This window comes from Notothenia rossii (assembly GCF_949606895.1).
Source record: "Notothenia rossii genome assembly, chromosome: 5".
Classification (NCBI taxonomy): domain Eukaryota; kingdom Metazoa; phylum Chordata; class Actinopteri; order Perciformes; family Nototheniidae; genus Notothenia; species Notothenia rossii.
This window is the reverse complement of record NC_136903.1, coordinates 5,255,364-5,267,518: the sequence shown is the minus strand read 5'-3', so window position 1 is coordinate 5,267,518 and position 12,155 is coordinate 5,255,364. Positions and strand designations below refer to the sequence as shown.

General features: G+C 41.5%; 1 long non-coding RNA gene and 1 pseudogene across 2 annotated transcripts in view; one reads left to right on the top strand and one right to left on the bottom strand.

The window, feature by feature from the left end:
* Positions 1-5,237, top strand: part of LOC307038476 — a 14,690-nt gene extending 9,453 nt beyond the window's left edge. Inside the window, exon 3 of the long non-coding RNA XR_013808004.1 lies at positions 4,526-5,237. This is a non-coding gene — a long non-coding RNA (uncharacterized lncRNA). The remainder of the gene's footprint in view (positions 1-4,525) is intronic.
* Positions 5,238-5,968: 731 nt separating this feature from the next.
* LOC307041261 (hatching enzyme 1.2-like) lies at positions 5,969-7,935 on the bottom strand (annotated as a pseudogene). Its single transcript has 4 exons — positions 7,926-7,935; positions 7,078-7,195; positions 6,431-6,609; positions 5,969-6,024 (listed from the first exon to the last, which is right to left on the bottom strand). The product of its transcript is annotated as a hatching enzyme 1.2-like (transcript).
* Positions 7,936-12,155: the final 4,220 nt, after the last annotated feature.

The following is a 12,155-nucleotide window of genomic DNA, read 5'->3' as shown; positions in this document are numbered from 1 at the left end:
TCATGCACGTAACGAACATTTGATTTGTGGAGATGACTGTGTCTCACATCGACAGAAGTTTCTACTGCAACATGATTATATTCTAGGCAGAAAGCATAACAGATATCCTGTCAAATATAATTTAAAAAATTGACATAATATTTATAATATTCGCTTATATTCGACTCCTATGTTTGATGCAGAATATTTAAAACAGACAGAGATTTGAGTATTATTATATTTTACATTATTACCAAAGAATGCTCAATATTACACTTTAAAAATGTCAAAGAATTGTAATTTTTATATATTTTATTTTACATTTGTATTATTTTTTATTATTTTTTATTCTAATATTACATTTTCAATTAATCTTGAAATGTATTTTTTTTAATTTAATTTAATTTGATCATATTACATTTTATTTACTTTAATTATATTTAATTACATTTTAATGTTTTTTTTATTTTTACATTTCTAAAATCAAACTGTCACTTAATTTTTTTTAGATGTCACAACTGTCACCAATCCCAATTTCTCTGAGCAAGAAATAATAATAATAATAATATGAGTAAGTATAAGTAATAATATAGGAACAAATAGTATAAGTAATAAATAAGCAAGATGTCCGATTCTTTTTGATTCTGATTTTTTAAGAGCCCCTGCCATAAATGTCCCCCTAAACCACGTCCACAGGGTTTCCCCTCAGGAAGCATAAACAGGGACGCGAGGACGGTGGAAATGATCCAGAGTGCTTGGCTCGTATTAACTCGCTCATTGTTGGGACTCACATTCAGGCACAAAGACTGCCTTTTTGTCCACGAGTGCAGCCGGGCATCACTGGGTCCTGTGTGCTGCTGACAGGAAGAGACATTAAAGAAAAGAAAGAGCGAGACAGCGAGCCCCGGATCCCATATCCTGTCTTCAGAAGGGAGGACGTTATAGATACTGACAGAGAGGGAGAGAGGAAGTGGAGGAAGAGGAGGAAGAGGAGCTGGGATTTGGGCCACGTCTCCGTCTGATCGACCCTGAAGGGCCACCAGGAGCTGAAGCAGGCCTCTGTTCTCTCTCCAGCTGATCTCAGATCTCTCTCTCCGTCACTCTGAAGAGGAGGGAGCAGGTGTCTCTTCTGGACTAAAGAGCTGCAGTCACTGTGTTTGTGAGTCCATTTAAAGGCTCCGCTAACAAGATGGGAATATATAAATGCTGCTGTTTGATTCTGAAGGTCTATATGACAGTGGTAAGGCTGCATTGAGGGTTAGAAATGTTTCTCTTCTTGGATTTGTTCTGAGCAGAATGATATAAATGCAGAGTTTTCACTTTTTTTTTGCTGAATGGGAAACAGAATCTCTTAGCTCACCAAAAAGCTGACTTTGACACGCAGTGCTTAGATCTACAAAATGTCATCCGAAGACAAGTATAAACCGGGGAGAGACTCAAGGGGCGGACCAAAAGACAACAATCAGATGCAAAAGGACACAATAAATTATGAAAGCTGTCCAAACAAACAACAGACACACAAAGAAACTCAAAAAATAGTCAAAATGACTATGAAGGGATGAGATATGTCTTCAAAGACTCAAAATGACTACTAAGGTACTCAGAATGACCACAATGGTACACATCATGACCACAATAAGACAAGACATGTCCACAAAGTGACACAAAGAGACACTTAATCACCACAGAGAGACACTAATGACTGCAGAGAGACAGTCAATTGTCAAAAGAGACACTTAAGGCCTACACAAGACTCAAAAGGACTCTCAGGAGACTAATAAGGATTTTAAAGTTACACAAAATAATCAAAACAACACACAAAAAGACACAAAGTCTCTAAAAAAAGACACAACATAACCACAGAGAGACTCAAGTGACTAAGCATGTCTATAAAAAGTCAAAACCTGAATACAAAGAGACTCATTGTTTCATATCTGGAGTTTTTGCACTTTGTATTTTATATTTTTTAAATTGTGTTCACTGTTGCATGAGGGACTTTGCCTCTCTTCAAAAGTTGACATTTGCTCTTCCTCAGAGTGACAGAAGAGCTCAAACTGCTAATTTGATGTTTGTCCCGACGTCTCACTGTTTATCTTTTACTCTACAACAAGCGCCTTTGTTCGGAGGGATTTGAAGAATTAGAGGCACGTACCCAGCACAAAGCGCAGTGTGCTGAGGAATCTGCTCTCCACTGAGGCGTGTGTTCTCACTTAAGAAGAATGGTCTGAACGCACGCTGAGGAAACCAGTTCTCACTCACCTTGACTTTTTGTCTGCGTTCCAACTCGCATACTTTTCTCTTTTTAGTATGCTACCTGGAACTTTGAACCTCTTTCTCATACTCGTGTGCACGAAGGATTTTGGTCCAGGTTATCCAGAAATGACGGGGGTCAACCGGTGCAAATACTTCCATTCAGACATTTAAAGGGTTTCGATTTCCTGTATTGTGTTCTATATTTGGGTGCATACGGTCTGCAAAGGCTAAAATCCCACAGTTCCCACTTCGTAACACTCGCGCTTCTATTGGTTAGCGCTCCAACACATTGTACGTGATAGGCTAAGGGGCGGGACATCTCGAAGCGGTTGACCAATCACAACAGAGCTGGCCAGCTAACCAATCAGAGCTGACTGGGCTCTGGTTTCAGACAGAGGGTGAAAAGAGGTGCTGCAGCACAGGCAGTATGAGAAAAATGAAGAGCTTTTTGAACATTAAAGCATGGAGACATGTAGAGACACTACATACTGATATACACCTGAACATCAGCAGGAGAGGACTCTTTAAAGTAGAGACACTACATACTGATATACACCTGAACATCAGCAGGAGAGGACTCTTTAAAGTAGAGACACTACATACTGATATACACCTGAACATCAGCAGGAGAGGACTCTTTAAAGTAGAGACACTACATACTGATATACACCTGAACATCAGCAGGAGAGGACTCTTTAAAGTAGAGACACTACATACTGATATACACCTGAACATCAGCAGGAGAGGACTCTTTAAAGTAGAGACACTACATACTGATATACACCTGAACATCAGCAGGAGAGGACTCTTTAAAGTAGAGACACTACATACTGATATACACCTGAACATCAGCAGGAGAGGACTCTTTAAAGTAGAGACACTACATACTGATATACACCTGAACATCAGCAGGAGAGGACTCTTTAAAGTAGAGACACTACATACACATATGAACCTGAAAATGTGCATAATAGAGCGCGGTTTCAGACCCGATTAATATATAAATACACAAATGTGCCAAAACCAACATATTTTCCCGCGTTACAACACATGCTAGGTTAGCTAGCTAACTTGCAGCAGATCTGCAATAATATCGGAAGGAATCATGCGATCGCATTGTTAAAATAACTCAATAAACATTTTTATTTTAGGTACGTTTCCAACAACAGAGACAGTTGGCAAACTTTATAATCCCTGGACATCACTAAGTGCTCCGGTCCCAACTTGTTCGCTCATAGTAAACGCTACACATGTTTCCTCAAGTTGGTGAAGATGTTTCTTCTTGTGGTCCATTGTAACGCATTTGCACCTGTAGGCCACCGTAAGGAAAGCACGCTTAAATGGAAAATGTGACCCCATGCAGAAGTACATCCTGGTATTTTTGGCACTTACTGTAAGGGATGTGCTTGTGTCGCTGCTTCTAGAGTTATTAGAGCTATTGTTTCTGTTCATTTCACACACAGCATGCACACACAATACTACCCATGTTCTTTAGCTTTTAAGGTTATTTGTATATAGTTACATTTTAATGTGTTGTAAATACTGTACATTTTTAATGCTAAATAGTTTCTTAAAAATACTTATTTTTTATTTTCCTTACACATATTGTCGTGGCTTCCTTCCTTATTTTTCTATCAAGCCACTAGACGCCTTAAACACAGACGAACTTGTTTTCTTTCCTTTATCTTTGTGTTACTTACAGTTGAAGAGTTGCTTGGCCTCCGATGATTTTGATGATATTGTGCAATGCTCAAAGTAAAATAATTAACTTTTACACATGCGAAAAAGAAAAGAGGCCTTTACAATAGTCAAAACAAATAGGCAAAAGTCAAATAAAATAACAAACAACTTAGGTGTTCTTTCTTTGTTGAAATATAACTTAATAACTTAAAGGGTAATTGAACGGTTAAAACGGTTCCTCGACGGCGTCTTTCTGACAGGTTGCTGCCCATCACTGTCACTTAAAGGAGTCGTCGTGGGAATTGTAGTCAGTCATAGTGTGTTGACTACAGACGTCACGATTAGGTGGCCTTTCTTATAAAAACTAAATACTGGCTCTAACATATATACTTTGCATCTTATTTCTTTAGATTGTTTATGTTCGCACCGCTAGATACCAAAGCAGATTAAACGTACCTGGCAATAAACTTGATTCTGATTCTGATGCATAGCCTACTCTCTTATGCTTTGACCTCTTCTGTCTGGCCTTATAAGAATACAGTCCACGGACAACATGGCCTCTCTTCTGCCTGAAAGTATAAGCAGATCTGACATGTTGACGTTGTTCCCTCAGATACTGCCTCTGAGAGAGAGAGTCCCGATGTGTCGCCTCAGGGCAGAGTGACTGATGAAGATTTCAGAGACGTGTCCATCACTGAGGAGCGGGAGGAATGTGGGAGATCAGGATCGAGACGGTTGAGATTGACTTTCACTGATCGACAGACGAGGAAAGAGCCACACATGACTTGAGAAGGAAAGTTACATTAGCTTGAAAATGCTTTTGTGTCCTCCCTGCCGTATTGTCTTCCTTTAAATTAGAAAATGTTCTTTTGTTTGTGCTTCAGTTGTGTTTATTTACACTACATAACGATCTTTAAAGAAGGATCACTGTGTAGATGAGACTGAGGATGATTGTGCAAGCTGTGTTTTGAATAGTATGTGAAAATAAATGTGTTATTTCACTCGTTTTTCATTGGCATTTCTGGATTTAGGCGTGCATTTGAAACTTCTCGTTAAAGTAAATGCTGATTTTCGATTTACATTCTGAGGAAAACCCAATTGTTTAAGTGGTGATGCTTAAATACCTGTGTCATTAAAGCAGTTCTGTAAAGGTGTGTTAGCAGCTCTCTCCATGTGAACTGTGAGGATGTGTCGCCCCCTAGTGGACAAACATCTACACTTACATGCAGTCAAGATTTTTACTGCAGTTACATTTTGAGGTACTTTATTTGTATCTTGAATATGTTTTTATGTATTAGTTTGTCATTCAAATAAAGTATACTGTGTTATTACCCATGTCATTCATTCTATCAGAGTCCTTTCTGTACAAAGCCATCGTTGTTAATTCATTAAAAGCTGAGCAACGATCTGCAGAATGAAGCTGTTAATCAATATCAACATTAAACGTTCAAACACCTTCTTATTTTTTTTGGAGTATCGGAAGAAAGATGTGGTGAATCATCTTCACATTATTGAGGTTTTAATAAAGAAAATACCTTTTATTTCCTCGATGAGAGCGGTAATGTCCTCCTTGAGTTCTAGTCAACAAGACTAAGAGATAAATGAAATGATGCTGACACCACAAACACTTAATACGAAGTCAGACAGGGTGTGTGTGTGTGTGTGTGTGTGTGTGTGTGTGTGTGTGTGTGTGTGTGTGTGTGTGTGTGTGTGTGTGTGTGTGTGTGTGACCTAGCATCACTATCCTTGTGGGGACCAAAAGTTGTTTATACAATCACGTGTGGGGACTCGCCTTATGTCCCCATAAGGGAGGTCCCCATGAGGGGAATCATTCATTTTAGGGTGAAGACTTGGTTATGGTTTTGGGGAACCTCCATAGGAGTGCAGCGTGATGCACGGGCTCTCGGGTCAATCTTTTTTGTTTAAAAACTCCTGTAGTAAAACCAATACAAGTTTATAAAAGCCCTGTTTGGTCTGTGTTCATTTTTTTTCAAGAAAATGCAATAAAAGGGATAAAAGAGAGCAGCGGCTGCAGCACAGAGCGTATGCGGCGGGGTTAAAATGTGTACTCTTGCCCCCCCGAGGGGGTCTCCCCCGGTGGGGTGTCCGAGGCTGCATACCACAGCATCTGGTAAAAGACCTGGTAAGTGGGTTAAAAACATCTGGCTAAAAGAACCAAGGTTGACTTTGTTTAAAATCGGCGTGCAGGTAAAATTAGTGTTAAAAAATAATAAATAAATAAATAAAAGTGCTTTTTTTTAAATAAGTGCTTTTAAAAATAAGTGCAAAATGTAAAATAAAAAATATAAAATACACACAGGTTATTAGGCACACGGGGAGGGAAAATATCCTAAAATAAAGTCAACCAAGTGTCCCTAAAAGTGTTTAAAACCCAGGCCGAGGTCTAGAGAGGTGGTGCAGGTGAGACATGGGACACGCCTCGGATGATGTTTTAAAAAATACTTTATTAAGGGCTTATTTGAGGGTGTTTTAGAGGATGGATGTTTAGGATACAGACCGTACTGGATGTTCTTCCACAGGATCCGGATGTGCTGGTCTCTGTCGGAGCGGCACTGCTCGTGGTTGAACCTGAGCGCGTGCAGCAGCTCGTGTTGAACCGTGCTGTGATACAGGCAGCCCTGCTGGTCCAGAGACACCTTCTGGGAGTCGCCCCGACGCCCTACGTACGAGTAACAGCTGCAACAATCACAACATTTACAGCTCTCCTATCATGCAAATTGCACTTTTTCATGTCCTTTGTACACAAATATGTGTCCCCGGTGTGTCAGGGAACTCACGCAGTGTCAGAAAATAAAACCCTCTCTCTTTTCCTCTGTACCCAAATCTCTAAAAACGGGGGAACAACGGAGCGGATCCAGATTTGCGTCCGATATGACGCAATATCGGAAATATGGGCGGGCTTTACACCCACGGCCCAATCAGAAACGTTGTTATCAGAAACAATGCGTGACAGTTTTGGACGTAATATGGTCTTTGTTTACATTATCAAGCATGGCTAACACTCAGAAGTAACCTGTACTGGAGAGAGCATGTGTAAAAAAGCAGGAAATTAAAAAAAAGGATGCCTCAAAATAGTGCAACAGAAGACCTTAAAGAATCATAATCTGTTTTCTTGCAAAGTAGGTTTACAAATACGAGGTTTACCCGCCGTCTGACTGGATGTTCAGGAAGTCTCTCTGGCCCGTGCGTCTGACGAAGCGAATGCAGGAAACATCGTGGAAAGAAGTCAGGCCGCGCTAGATGATGGAGCGCTCACGAGAAGCTGAGGAGAAAGAAACAAAGCAGCTGTGGTTCAATGGAGGTCAAAGGTAACATTCAGGTTCTTAGACCAGTGGTTCTCAAATGGGGGTACGCTGACCCCTAGGGGTACGTTGGAGTACTAAAGGGGGTACGTGAGATTTATTTTATGTTAATGAAAAAAACAAACATAATTAATGCCTAACATATTAATGGACTAAGCTCCGTACCATGGGAGACCGGGCCTTCTGCTCAGCTGCCCCCAGTCTGTGGAACGCTCTCCCCGACCACATGAGAGCATCACAGACCGTGGAGGTTTTTAAAAAAGGCCTCAAAACCCACCTCTTCAATAGAGCCTTTCCCTAGACCTTTTATTTATTTATTATCACCCTTTTATCTTATTTTATTCTTTTTACCTATTTATTTTTATTTATTGCTTTTTATTCTTTTTACGATGTTAGCACTTCGGGATTTGAATGCAAATATGAAGTGCTTTATAAATTAAAGCCATTATTATTATTATTATTATTATTAATGCATTTACACAAACTACTAATAGTAGATCAACTACTTTATTCAAAAGTTTACAGTAATTCTGGATAATAAAATGGGAAAAGTAAACGGAGTGCTCTCTTTTCCTCTCCCTCTCCTGACAGCCCATCAGTCTCGTGCAGCTCGCTGAACCTGTAATAAGTGACCCGACTGTTGAAATATAACATACAGAGACATGTATATTGTATGACTCCATGTATTACTGTGTACCATATTTGTTTATGTAAGTAGCTGCGACTACGACTGTGTTCATTGGTTAGCGCTGTACCACATGATTGATGATGTCACTACCTGGGGTATAAGACCGTTGGAAGTCACGCCACTTCTCTCTCTGTCCTCAAGTCTCTTGAGATGTGTGCCTATAATAAATAGCGCCGTGATTTTCATTTAATTTAATTTCAAACCTTTATTTAATCAGATTGGTCCCATTGAGATCATAGATCTCTTTTTCAAGGGAGACTTTTACATTACATTACATTACATTGCATTTAGCTGACGCTTTTATCCAAAGCGACTTACAATAAGTGCATTCGACCAGGAAGATACAACCTTGAAAACAGAATCATATAAGTACATCAGGTTTCATAGAGCCAAACATTTCAAGTGCTACTCAACTGGCTTTAGATAAGCCAGTCCTTTATTAGTATATAAGTGCTTTGTTAGTAATTCTATCGCTCAAAGTGGAGTCTAAAGAGATGAGTTTTCAGTTTGCGCCGGAAGATGTGTAACCTTTCTGCTGTCCGGATTTCAATGGGGAGCTCATTCCACCATTTTGGAGCCAGGATAGCAAACCCACGTGACTTGCAGTGATGAATGGCTAAACTTGAACTGCTGAGATTATTCGCCTTTCTCCTGCAGGAGACAAAAGGTATAAGTCTAAATCTGCTAACAGGTTATGGGCCCAGGTACGATGAATTATTTTACAGTTCGAAGCGCACGTGCGATAACGAGGCGAGAAGATTGCCTGTTAGCACGGTTAGCATAGGAGTAGCTAGTTAGCCACGTGTTAAGCTAGTTTAGTATCGGGACAACCGAGGGAAGCTAAAGCTAAGCTAACAAGGACCTAAGCTAAGCTACTGAAGCTACAAACGCAAAAGCCATGGCGAATAGAACCACGAGGAAGAGCAAGTGACCCACGTTTGACGGGAAAGCAGAAGAGTATGAGCTCTGGGAAGAGAGGATGCTGTATTGCATGCACGGAGTGGGATTGAAGGAGACAATCCTTCGAGCACCCACTGGAGAGCTGACCGCGGCACTGAGGGCTCAAGACGACAAGCTCAATGCTGACGCCTATTGTGAGTTAGCGCCGCTACTCGACAATACCAGTTTAGGCCTGATATTCAGAGACACGAAGGACAAGGGCAGAGAAAGTCTCAGAGTATTACGGGAGCACTATATTAGAAAAGGCAGGCCCAGGATCGTCACCTTGTAACCATGACTGCGCTGAAGAAAGCTGATAATGAGACGGTGACAGAGTACATTATCCGAGCTGAGCAGATCATTACGGCACTCAGGAGCGCAGAAGAAGCACCGAGTGAGGGACTAATGATGGCGATGGTTATGCAGGGATACCCGAGAAATACAAGCCGTTCACACTAATGGTGAGACACGGTGACAGTGAAGTAACGTTGGGACAGTTCAAGGCGAAGTTGAGGAACACAAAGAAGGACCACGGTGATGCCGCTCGGTGCACGAGCATGCCAGGTTGTACCGGAGAAGCTGCGGGAGGAGATGACTACACCCTCAAAGCGCGAGCTGAAGAGACCAGCCTACAGAGGCAACAGACCCACAGAAAAGGATTGATCGTGGACACGGGAGCGTCGTCCCACATCATCAACGATAAGAAGAAAGATTTTTGACAGCACCTTCAAGCCAGAGAGACACAGCATGGTATTGGCAGACGGAAGGCGCAAAGCAGAGGAGAAGCAGAGATGTGTCTGATAGACAGCGAGGGACGACGGTGTAAAGTGACTCTGAAGAACGCACTATACATCCCATCGTACCCCCAAGAGCTATTTTCCGTGAAGTCTGCTACAGCTAACGGAGCCAAGCTGTTCTTCGACGAAGGTAAAGATGCTCTGATGTTACCGGATGGTACCAGGTTTGACATTTATGTATGTAAGAAAATGTACTATTTGCAAACAGAGTGTAATGTTGAAGATAAGTGTCATGTCAGCCATGATATCCAAACGTGGAATGAGATTATGGGTCACTGTAATTATGAGGATGTTTTAAAGCTGCAGGATGTAACTGTAGGCATGCATATTAAGGGTACAAAGCGTAAGCCTGATAAAGATTGTACAGTATGCATAGAGGGAAAGTTTACCCAAACGAGAAACAGAGATCCGACCGATAAAGCAAACAGACCACTTGAGTTGGTGAACACTGATCTAGCAGGTCCAGTTAACAAGAGTCCATAAATGGCTTCAAGTATATGCACTCATTTACAGATGTGTGTACAGGGGCAGTGTTTTTTTATTTCCTGAAAGCGAAGAGTGACGCAGTTCAAGCCACTGAGAAGTATCTGGCAGATGTAGCTCCCTATGGGACTGTGAAATGCATTAGATCAGATAACGGGACTGAGTTCACTAGTAAGGAGTTTCAGACACTATTGAGAAAGAACAAGATCAGACATGAGACGTCTTGTCCTTATTCCCCACATCAAAATGGGGCAGCTGAAAGAGAAGGGCGCACTCTTTTTGAAATGGCCAGATGTATGCTTATTGACAGTGATCTGCCTAAAAACCTGTGGCAATATGCCATTCAGGAGGCAGCTCATACCAGAAACCAGTGTTTTAATAAGCACACAGGCACTATGCCATATTCAAGTCTGACAGGGAAAAAGTGTAACTTAGCGAGGATGCATAAGTTTGGAGCAGTGTGCTATGCGTACCAGCAGGACAGGGGAAAATTAGACGCTATGTGTAAGAAAGGACGTTTTGTAGGGCATGACAAGGGAAGCCCCACCTATCTAGTTTACTACCCCGACAAAGAGAAGGTGCAGAAGCACAGACTAGTAAAGTTTATCACCAGCACAACTTGTGATAGCGAGACTCAGACACAGTGGCTAGAACAGGATTCGGAGGAAGATTGTAAAGAGGGAGTAAAGGCCCCACAGCCTAGTGTACTGAGCAAAGATGTACAGACTAACGCTCCACAGTCAGCACCAGAGGATGATGGCGAACAGCACCCTAGGGTGGCATGACATGCCTCAGACAGTCGGACATATCCCTGTAGGGAGCGCAAACCCCCAGAGTACTTGAGAGATTATACTCAGGAAGATAGTGATGAAGAAGATAAAGCACTCACTAGTATATATTATTGTTACAGAGCAGTTTGCGGTGTACCTCTGACCTTTAAAGAGGCCATGACATCGACTGAGTCAGAAAACTGGGGAAAAGCGATGGATGAGGAAATTAAGTCTCTAGAAGACAATCAGACTTTTACCCTGACAAAATTGCCAGAGGGCAAGAAAACAGTGGGCGGTAAATGGGTCTATTCAGTTAAGGGAGACGTTGACGGACACGACAAGTAGGGATGCACCGATACACATATTTTCACTTCCGATCCGATTCCGATAACTAAATTTGGATATCTGCCGATACCGATACTATTCCGATATCTCTGATAACAGTCTTGATCTTTCAAATTATACCAGCCACTTGATGATAGACCAAAGTATACTGGCACAGGAAGCACTTAAGTAGAAGTTGTAGCCTACTAAACCTCCAAAAAATAGCCCTTACATTTATGAGGACATACATGATCATCATCTTTACTGTAGTGTTAACAAAAAAAACCTTCATTTTCGACCACTGATAATGGTTGGTCATCGAGTACGATGAAGTTCAGTACCTTCCCAGTTATTTCTTTAGCTTTCACGTTGTCTGGTGAGAGTTTACCTTGTCTTTCGAATGACTGTAGAAGTGACTCCTGACGGCTAGTCTGTGCTTTCAGCCCCCTCACGGCTAAGAACTCATCGTGCTCTTTAGGGTGGTGCTTCTGCAGGTGTTTTATTAGGTTTGTAGTATTGTATGTCGCAACGGAGCGTCCACCTCTGGATATAACGGCTTTGCAAACATTACATGTTGCTGTATTGCTTTGCAGTGAATCGAGAGAAAAGTATTGCCATACAGCAGACATATTGATAGTTAGCAACAAAATAGTTAGCACTAATTACCCGGCCAGAGACCAGACCGCTCAACGTTCGACTGCTTGCTTGTTGCAAACTATGGCATGGAATTCTTGAACGGGGGCGTGCCTAGGCTACTGTGATCACTGAGATGGCCCCGTTTAGGAAATCCATTCCACATCTTGCAGTAGCAAAGCAACATACCAGAACCGTGCACGGAGAATCTTTTCAGCATAATGTGTGGATCGGAAATCTAGGGGTATGGATCGGAAATTTCCGATACGTGAATTACGTTGATATC